Here is an 11,053-nt window from a genome sequence, read left to right as displayed (position 1 = left end):
AAGACAGCCCTTCCCAGCTTTGTCTCATGGCCCATCCTTTGCCCATCACACATCCTGTATTATGACTTATTTAGGTGCTCAGGCCAAACCCAGTGCAGCAGCAGTCTCTCCTTGCCTCTGCCCACAGCTCAGGAGCCCCCTTTAGACTTACCAGGCATGAGTCAGACACCACCTCTGGGTACCCCAAACTACAGAGGACACATATTATACTTTCGAGTGGCCCCACTAAAGCCCTTTTCCCTAGGCTTGAGTGAGGAAACCACTCCCACCCCACGCCAGGGAGTGGGGAGGGCACAACACACTGAGGAGTCTGTCCATGCTCCCTCTGTCAACGCCCACCTGCCCTTCTTTTCTCTGTGTGGATTAGGGACTTGAGAGTCATGAATCAATTTTGAAAAATTTGTATTGCTGTTTCTTATCTCTCTCTCTCTGGAATAGGATATGTGTTGTCTTCATGCTTCAAGCAAAACTTGCATTTGAATATCCTGGCACAATTTCTCTGAACATTGGTCCCTCATCTGTAAAGTTGGCTACAGATAGATATGTAGATATTAGCCATATGGCTGCTGTGAGAACCAAAGGAGATATTGAAATAAAGTCCTGAGTCTGGCATGGGGTAGATGCTCAGTCAATGCTTCTTTTCCACTTGATTCCATGCTCGTGAAAGTGCTAATAGAGGCTGGTGGTCATAACTTGACTGGCAAAGTTATTTCTTTTTGTTTTTTTAAAAGTTATTTTTTATTGATTTTAGAGAGAGAGAGAAAGGGAGAGGGAGAGAGAGAGATGAAAATATAGATGAAAAGAAAACATTGATTGGCTGCCTCCTGCATGCCCCCACTGGGGATCAAGCCTACAACCTGGGCATGTGCCCTGACTAGGAATTGAACCAGCGAACTCTTGGTTCCTGGGTCGATGCTCAATCACTGAGCACACCAGCCTGACACAAAGTTATTTCTTATGTCAGCTCCACAGGAGCAATAGAATCTCCTGATACAAAGCCCTGACAGTCTCTGGGGTCAATTTCTCCAGGCATGGAGGTGAAAGGCGATTCCTCTAATTATGGGCCTTCCATCACCCAGAGGAACTAGCATTGATGACACCTGGGCAGATTCAGAGGGATCTCAGAGCCCCCAGGACCATGGAGTTTGCCTGAAGGGTGAATGAGAATCATTGCTCAGTGAATCTCTTCTTTCTGGGACTCCTTTGTAGCCCTATGCAGCCTGGTTCCTATACTGCAGTCCCCTGGCTATACTGTGGAGGAAAAAGGGAAGGGGTGGGATTGTAATGCTCAGGTTAACCCTTAGTAAGGCTCTTTCTTTTCCAGTGAGCTTCATCTTATAAAACTGAGTCTCAGAAAGAGCCAAAATGTCACCTGGCTGAGGGAGGAAAAATTTTGGATGATCTGGATAATCACATTTCCATTTTTAAGTTTTCTGGATATAGTACTATTAGGGACCCTTGACTGGCTAGAGCAGTGGGTTAGGCAATACTGACCCCTAGAGGTGCTCTGGTGCTCTTGATCACAGAATTTTGGGGTATTACTTAGGTGGCATAATATATACTATTACACTTATAACAGATGTTCATCTACATCCCTTGATGTGTGTTGATTCGGGAGTACAAAGGAAATAAATCAAGCCTTATCCACAGAAAAACTTCAGTCATATACTGACCTGTCCAAGGGACATGGGCTAGAACGAGGGCAAGAGAGTAAATGAAAGCCCACAACATGTGTCCACGTATTTCAAAGTTATAAATCAATCTAATAAATTATCAGAAATACAATATATTCAAATACAGTATATCCTTCAACTTTGACAAATGTACTTTCATAATTACCTAGAAGGCCATGTTCAAATTCAGAATTTTTAGATGACATAGATTTCCACTTCTGAACATCACAGTGTGGGAGAGCCAGTCCCTGGCCTGTGTTCTGCCTGTCTTCTGTTTGCATATGCAGCACCATCTGTCATTACAAGAAATTCATGTGAACACCCTAGACCCAAGCTCTCCCCACAGTACCCCCCTCCCCAACAATTGCTCCTTGTTACCTCCCAGGTCTAGGCTGCATATACTGGAGGTACAACCTGACTCTGCGATGACAGACCCCTGATAAGAGGGTGTGAGGACTCTAGAAGCAATCTTGGAGCCCTTTGGGTAGGTATCCCAGGATCCTGGGTTCCTGGAACATGAAAGACCAGGTCTCTGAGTAACCGTGTTCTCCTAGTTCCTTAGACCCCTCACCCTATGAGATGGGGAATGTCTATAAAGCCAAAGCATAATCCTTCAAAACATGGGACTCAAAACAGGGATCCTCTTACTTGAGTCTAATTCTTGACTGCAGAGTCTCTAAAAGAAGCCATATTTCTGAGAGGACGTCTTGGCCACTGAGAAAACAACAACAGTAGATGAGAAAGAAGGCTGGCAGAACTGACAGGTTGAATAGTACTGTTGGGTTGACCAAGTTACAGTGGTTCCAGGTAGGTGGAGAGGCTATGCTTGACCAGTGGCTCCTCCTCCAGTAACCCTTATTCCAGCCTCTTATGCATACTGGGAAGAAGAGAGCTTTCATATGAAGGAAACAACCATATCTAACTTAGTTGCTCAACAACTCTGAAGGTCCCTCTGAAAGAACTGATCATGAGGATCAGGAAGCATTTCCCAAGGGTCTGAGATTGGACATGTGGAAGACTTGTGGGCAGTAGGAGGTGAGGGGGTTCCAAGATGAATGATAGTTGGGGCAGGGGAGGCAACATGAGAAAGGCAGAGAAATAAGTCAGTGGGAGGAAAGAGAGGGCAGTGGATCCAGGAATAGAGGGTCTCTAGAGCTGCAGATAGCAGCCTTGGCTGTAGGTAAACTGGCTTGGGACCACTAGAGAGAAAGCCTAGCGAATAATCTGGTTATGTATATAATTCCCATGAAGATTTTGGGGACTATTGGAGAAGGTGATGCTGGAAAAAGACAGGCCTTCCTGTGGTTCAAGGCCAGTGAGGAATCAGACCATCTAGATATGGTATGAATAGAACATGTAAGTCAGTAGGACTTGGCCTATCTGGTTACAGATGCTTTTTGGAAAAATGAAAAGAAAAAGCAATCTAAAGAATTAACTTGTTTCATAAAGAGGAGCCTGTGCATTATCTATTTGTAATATGTTCTTAATTATCTATATATATAAAAGGCTAAGCAACTGTTGACTGTCTGACCGGCCGGTAGGTATGACGTGCACCAACCACCAGGGGGCAGATGCTCAATGCAAGAGCTGCGAGCAGCGGTGGTTCTCAGATGACACACCTTGGAACCAGAGAGGAGGGAGCCCGATCCCCGCAGGCCAGGCCGAGAGACCCCACCTGCCAGAGGGACCTCTCTCACTCCACAGATGCCCTTCAAGCACTGCCCCAGGTGTGGCTGGCTGGGGAGGGACCACAGGAGGTTGGCTCCAGGGTGTGTCTGGCCTGTCTCACCTGGTCCTGCCATGCCAGCCACCTTCTAATTAATTTCTTTTCAATGTGCACAAATCTTTGCACTGGACCTCTAGTAGTTTATAAAATAATGGGGCACACAATATCCTGATTTGGTGGCTCAGTTAGTTGGAGTGTCATCCCATATGCCAAAAGGTTTCGGGTTAGATTCCCAGTTGGGGCGTATACTAGAGGCAACCAATCAACGTTTCTTTCTCACATCAATGTTTCTCTCTCTCTATTCTCCCTTCCTCTCTTTCTAAAATTAATAAACCTATCCTCAACAGAAAAAGCTTCCTACATCTTTAAGGTACACCCATCTTCAGCATGAGGCAACTCGAAGGGACTGTGCCATCTCATCCTCAGCTGTAATCTTTTTCCAGTTAATTCTCAGGAAGACAGATGTTTCCAATTTAGCCTTGAAAAGTACACAGTAATAAAATAATCTCCAAATCAGCATGTTGGTAGAGCCTAGTGTTTACAATCCATTTTGAAAAGAAGGATCTGCCTTTGCCTGTTTGCATTTCCATCAGGAAGACGGGATTGCCAAGCAAGCATTACCATGTTATCTGTTGAACTTTTATGTTCAGATTCTGATTCAGTCATAGCATTTTTTATTTTTTTTTAGCATTCTTTCTTTGAAGCACTCTGCAGAAGCTCACCAAGTATTTATGCTTTTCTCAAACATGAATTTCCCTTTTCTTTCTTTTTTTTTTTCCCCTGGTGGTCAAGAATCTGCCTTTTTGATGAGACCTCATTACATCTTATTTTAATATTGTGGAGCTTTTTCTAAGACGCCAGAGACCTGTTCAACTGATTAAGGCTCTAAGGGAGGGAGAGATCCCAGGGGACCCTTGATCTGTTTAACTTGGAGAGAGTTCAGATGAGCAGTGAAGAATGACAGAAGCAACACAAGGATAAGGATCTATCTGATCACAGAGTGCCCCTCTGAGGTCCACAGAAGGGGAATGTGACTTCTAAAACACGGAATCTGGTCAAGGTCAGCCACCCCAGCTTCTCAGGAGGAAGACCTCAGTTCAAGTTTCCTTCCACGAATGGTAACCTTGAGCTAGGATCACAGGTCTTTGCTTGTTCAGCAGAGGAAGAGCATCCTGATGGCTGCCATTTCTTTCTATTGAGAGGTATAGCCCACATCCTATCTCCTTGATCTGGGCTGGCCTGTGACTGTTCCTATAACTGAGTATCGTAGAACCAAAACTATAATAGCGCTAGACCTAAGCCTTGAGAGAACTGCAGCTTCTTAGAGGGCTGAGCTGCCAGGTAAGAAGGTCAACTACTTACTCTTTTGGAGAAACCACATGTAAAGGCTGTGGAACTGCATGGAGCTGGAGTAGGGTCCAGCTGAGCTCAGTCTTCCACATATTTCCATCAAGACACCAGGCATGTGAGTAAAGCCTTCTTAGACCCTCCTTACCCACCACAGATCAAGGGTCTCCTGGGATCTCTCACTCCCTTATAGCTGAACAACATCTGGTGACCCTGATCAACAGCATGAGGAGCAGAATTGCCCAACTGAATCCTGCTCAAATTCCTGACCCACAAAGTTACAGTTTTAAGTTATTACATGCTGGGTAGTTGATTTATGCAGCAACAAATAACTGGAACAGGCATGGCTGCCACCCAGGAAATAGGCAGAGAATTCAGTCATTGTCGTGGTGTACCTTGATGGAGTCTATTTATAGGAATTGCACTGTATAAAAAATAAACCCAGAAAGAGTTTCCTCTAAACATTTTGCCCTCTTCAGATGAGAAACACAGACACCTCTTAGAGGCCCAAATTCAATTAGTGCCAAGGTTACATGTCTGCCTAAGTCTGTCTCAGCCCCCTCTGCAAATATTCGTCCACAGGACAGGCTATCTCTCTGTCCATTAAACTGTGCAGGTCTGAATCTCCTGGTCACACAGCTTGGGTTCATGCCAGGACCTACTGTTAAAACAGTATCTCACCTGTACCCCAGGTCAGCATTTCTGATCTGTCAAATGCTCCTGGATCGAATGACTCCTTCCTTGTTGCTATGTTGATAAAAGAGTGATGGGTGAGGTTGGTCTCCTACCAAATATAAGCAAAATGTTTATCACAATTGTCTTTAACTGTGAATTTTCACCACAAGAATTCACATAAGTACAGCTATAGTTGGGGGTTGTAGGTGGGTGGGAAGAACACAGTAGGATCAAGTTTTGAAGATAAGAATAAAAACACTTAAGTTATGCCCAGCCATTATGGTTGAGTACTGAACCATGAACCTAGAGATTACTGGTTCGATTCCTGGTCAGAGCACATGACCAGGTTGTAGGCTCCATCCCCTTGGGGTGGGGGGTGGAGGGAGGGAGGGCATGCAGGAGGCAGCCGATTGATGTTTTTCTCTCATTAATGTTTCTATCTCTCTATCCCTCTCCCTTCCCCTCTCTCTAAAATCAATAAAAACATATTTTTTAAAGGAAAAAAATCATAAGTTACAAAATTTACCAGCTGCTCAAGCCTCAGAATATATCACACAGACAATAAAATAAACAAAATCAATATTTACTTGGCGTGAATAACTATTGGCTCTAGAATCATGGATGTGTAATTGAGTTTAAGCTGCTTTTAGCTGTATTGTGTTTGTCAGGTGATCCTCTGAATGTAATGGCTTATTATGAAACTGCATAAAAAAATCTTAAGGACTGGCATCATTTCTGAGGCAATATCTCTCACTATAGAAAATGGTGTTAACTGAATATAATAGACTCTATTTAAGGATTTTTAACAATTCTTTTTCCATTCTTAGAAAACTGAATTTTCTCTCAAAGCTTTAAAATATGTTTTTTCTTGATTTTAGAGAAGAAGTGAAAGGGAGAGAGAGATAGAAGCATCAATGTTGAGAGAGAATCATTGATCGGCTGCCTCCTGCACACCCCCTACTGGGGATCGGGCCTGCAACCTGGGTATGGGTCCTGACCAGGAATTGAACCGTGACCTACTGTTTCATAGGTTGACGCTCAACCACTGTGCCACCCTGGCCTGGCTCAATCAATTTTTTTAAAGTTCATTTTTTGAGACTTTTTCTGTGGTGAATGGTGACATTTTAATTTGAAGGATTTCATGATAGAAAGCAAAAGAGTCAGCTGGTTTACTTTCCCTAGAAAAGGCCTCAAATCATATTTGTTATGCTCCTCATTCATTCAGTAGGAATGCTCTGGATGTGTATGGAGTTGACATTTTGGTTCCTGTTGAGGTAGCGCATGTATTCTAGGAGATTAATGAATTGTCCATAAGGATTTTATATGTTCGTTTTTCATTTTTAAGACATTATAAGAAAAGTAATAGTAGCATATTCTGAATCATACAAATGACTATATTATAACCAAGTACTGCCACATACTTTCAGTACCTCTGCTTATTTGAATTTAATTAATGAAATTATTTTTAATTTATAGTTGCATAAGAACTATACCTATCACTTCAGTTCTAGCTTTATGCTTGTATCTTTGTGCCAGGCACTGATCTAAAAACTTTACATATATTAATGCCTTTGTTCCCCACAACAACTCAATGAAGAAGGTACCATATTAACCCCATATTGTATATGGGGAGTGAGGCACAGAGAGGTAAAGCTTAAGTAACAGAAAACTCAGCCCCAAATTTCTTAAATGATAATAGAGATTTGTCAACTCACATAATTGAAAAGTCCAGAGGTAGGGGAGCTTCAGGTATGGTTTGGCCAGGTCTCTGGCTCAATTTCTCTGTAATTACCTTGGCCCAACCCCTGCTACTTACCTCAGCTTCATTTTCCATGTGACTTCTGTCAGGATCATAAGATGGCTGGTTTCATCTGCCAAGACCACACGTTTCCTCATTTGCATCTAGGGATATGAGCCACTTCCACAATAGCTACTGGTTTTGCTGTGATTGAGTTGTTTCAAATCAATCCCAGTGGCCAGGAAACTGTTTCACACCAATTAGGTTAGGCTAGAGGTAATCATTGTGTCAATCGGGATGGGATGATCATGATTGGCTCTATAGACCCACCAAAATCTGCCCAGGAACTGGAGGGACACTTACTTCCACACAGTGGAGGACTGCTGAAATAGAGCTGAGAGTAGAAGTAATCACAATTTTCACCCTATTTAGTAAGTTGCCCATGGTCATGTAGTTAAACAAATGGTAGCTAAGATTCTGATCCAGCAGAATGACTCCCTTAACCTCTATAATACATACCTAAATATCTTTATAATAAAAAAATATTTGAGTGAACATTAAGTCCATTCAATACTCAATTTTAAGAAAGACGATGTGAGAGAAAAGTTTAAAAGGGAAGGAATTCTGTATCAGTTATCTATTGCTGTGTAAGAAATCATCCCCAAACTTAGTGGCTTCTATTTTTTTTTAAAATATACTTTATTGATCTTCTACAGAGAGGAAGGGAGAGAGATAGAGAGTTAGAAACATCGATGAGAGAGAAACGTCTATCAGCTGCCTCCTGCACACCCCCTACTGGGGATGTGCCCACAACCAAGGTACATGCCCTCAACCGGAATCGAACCTGGGACCCTTCAGTCCGCAGGCTGATGCTCTATCCACCGAGCCAAACCGGCTAGGGCAAGTGGCTTCTATTTTATGGTTTCTATGGATCAGGAATTCAGGAAAGGCTTGGTTGTGTTTTCGGTCAGACATTGGCTGGAGACAAAACTGCTGGGCTGGCCAGGCATTTCTCACTTCAGTTAGTCTCTCAGATTCTCCATGCAGTCTCTCTTCATAGATTACTTAGGGCTTCCTCCCAGGATTGTGGCCTCTGAGTAGATGGGTGGTTGACATGTTAACTCAGACCTCTAGAAGCAAGTGTCCAAGAGAACCAGGGGAAGGTTTGTCACCCTTTACCATCTACTCTACAAAGTCACACAACATCCCGTTCACCAACTATAAGCCTACTCACATTTAAGGGTTGGAAACAGACTCCACATCTCTGTGGGAGGGTTGTCAAAGTTGGTTGTAAGTAAATATTTTTGGATGCGAGATATTGTTGTGGCCATCTTTGGAAAATACAATGTCACAGTTTCTGTATTTCTTTTTTTTTATAGGTTCTCAAGATCTTTAAAACAGAATTAATCCCCTTTTAGTTGCCTTTGTTCAGAGACACCCATAGCTGTTGCTTGCTTCCGAATTTCAACCAACTTCTTCAAACAATGGTTTCCAAGCAAAGTAGTAATCCCTTCCTCCTCACAGCTGTGTTACGCAGGAGTTTACTTCTGTGGACCATTTTCTCAACTACAAGAACTTTGTTTCTCATATTTGTGAGTTATAAAAGGATAAAATTGGGAGGTTGGAAATAGAAAAGAAAGATAGCTTGAATGCATATCAGGAAGAGAGTTTTTTCTGCTAAAATTCAGGAGAAAGAAAGGAAGATGAGAAAAAGGTAACCTGGGACTTGGAACATATTCTCTTGTCTGTGGTAGGGAGGTTGCTGAGATATTAATCAGAGTTGGTGACAGCACCTGATTTGCTTTGAAGTGATGCTGGACAAGGCAAGCTGTGTAACCCCAGGCAGTGGGAGAGGGTAGGAAGAAATACCTACTCACCCAGGCTGTGGAAGAACAGGGACACACAAAACTTCTCAAACATCCAAGTTGTTCTGTGTCTCTACAATCACATCAAGAATAAAAATTCCATGTAATAACCTGAGTTACAAAAAATAAAAAAAATTTTACATGCTCATTATCCTATCTAATAATAGAAAAACATGGTCATTAAACGTACCTCCAACATGCTTCCCATTGGCTAATCAGGGCGATATGCAAAATAACTGCCAACCAAGATGGTGGTTAACTGCCAACAAAGATGGCGGTTAATTTGCATACATAGGTGCAATCATGGGAAGTGAAAGGGATCGGAAACCCAGGCGGCAGGCAAGAGCTTGGGGGCAGGCAAAGGGGCCCTGCCGGCCGCCTTTGCCCGCCCCCCAGCAGGTGATTGCCATTGGAAAGCCTGGCGGCAGGCGAGGCAACAACCCCAGGCCGGGGATGCTGGCTGCTTGCGGCAGGTGATCGCATTGTGGATCGGAGGGAGAGAGAGCCCAGGCGCAAGCCAGCCGGCAATCCCGGACCCCCGGGGCCGGGGGTGCCCGCTTGCCTGCTTCCCCGTGATCTCCATGGCGATTGGAGGGAGAGAGAGCCTGTTCGCAGGCCAGCCAGCACCCCCGGAACCCCCGGGGCCGGGGGTGCCGGCTGGCCTGCTTCCCTGTGATCACCATGGCACCCCCAGCACCTCAGCACCTGAGATGCAAAGGTTGGGGATGAAATGACTTTTCCCAACCACATCGGTTCTCAAGATCTTTAAAACAGAATTAATCCCCTTTTAGTAGCCTTTGTTCAGAGACACCCATAGCTGTTGCTTGCTTCCGAATTTCAACCAACTTCTTCAAACAATGGTTTCCAAGCAAAGTAGTAATCCCTTCCTCCTCACAGCTGTGTTACGCAGGAGTTTACTTCTGTGGACCATTTTCTCAACTACAAGAACTTTGTTTCTCATATTTGTGAGTTATAAAAGGATAAAATTGGGAGGTTGGAAATAGAAAAGAAAGATAGCTTGAATGCATATCAGGAAGAGAGTTTTTTCTGCTAAAATTCAGGAGAAAGAAAGGAAGATGAGAAAAAGGTAACCTGGGACTTGGAACATATTCTCTTGTCTGTGGTAGGGAGGTTGCTGAGATATTAATCAGAGTTGGTGACAGCACCTGATTTGCTTTGAAGTGATGCTGGACAAGGCAAGCTGTGTAACCCCAGGCAGTGGGAGAGGGTAGGAAGAAATACCTACTCACCCAGGCTGTGGAAGAACAGGGACACACAAAACTTCTCAAACATCCAAGTTGTTCTGTGTCTCTACAATCACATCAAGAATAAAAATTCCATGTAATAACCTGAGTTACAAAAAATAAAAAAAATTTTACATGCTCATTATCCTATCTAATAATAGAAAAACATGGTCATTAAACGTACCTCCAACATGCTTCCCATTGGCTAATCAGGGCGATATGCAAAATAACTGCCAACCAAGATGGTGGTTAACTGCCAACAAAGATGGCGGTTAATTTGCATACTAGGCGCAATCCTGGGAGGCGAAAGGGATCGGAAACCCAGGCGGCAGGCAAGAGCTTGGGGGCAGGCAAAGGGGCCCTGCCGGCCGCCTTTGCCCGCCCCCCAGCAGGTGATTGCCATTGGAAAGCCTGGCGGCAGGCGAGGCAACAACCCCAGGCCGGGGATGCTGGCTGCTTGCGGCAGGTGATCGCATTGTGGATCGGAGGGAGAGAGAGCCCAGGCGCAAGCCAGCCGGCAATCCCGGACCCCCGGGGCCGGGGGTGCCCGCTTGCCTGCTTCCCCGTGATCTCCATGGCGATTGGAGGGAGAGAGAGCCTGTTCGCAGGCCAGCCAGCACCCCCGGAACCCCCGGGGCCGGGGGTGCCGGCTGGCCTGCTTCCCTGTGATCACCATGGCACCCCCAGCACCTCAGCACCTGAGATGCAAAGGTTGGGGATGAAATGACTTTTCCCAACCACATCTGCAAATATCCTGGGGAAGGCATCACGAAGAGTTCACAACA

General features: G+C 44.4%; 1 long non-coding RNA gene across 1 annotated transcript in view; it reads right to left on the bottom strand.

Moving 5' to 3' along the window:
* LOC106724801 overlaps positions 1-11,053 on the bottom strand; it is a 21,188-nt gene that overhangs the window by 8,268 nt on the left and 1,867 nt on the right. Inside the window, exon 2 of the long non-coding RNA XR_001360636.1 lies at positions 5,481-5,482. This is a non-coding gene — a long non-coding RNA (uncharacterized LOC106724801). The remainder of the gene's footprint in view (positions 1-5,480; positions 5,483-11,053) is intronic.

The sequence above is a fragment of the Myotis brandtii genome, unplaced genomic scaffold (assembly GCF_000412655.1).
Source record: "Myotis brandtii unplaced genomic scaffold, ASM41265v1 scaffold982, whole genome shotgun sequence".
Taxonomy (NCBI): domain Eukaryota; kingdom Metazoa; phylum Chordata; class Mammalia; order Chiroptera; family Vespertilionidae; genus Myotis; species Myotis brandtii.
Note: the sequence above shows the minus strand (reverse complement) of the source record. Positions and strands in the feature narration are given on the sequence as shown.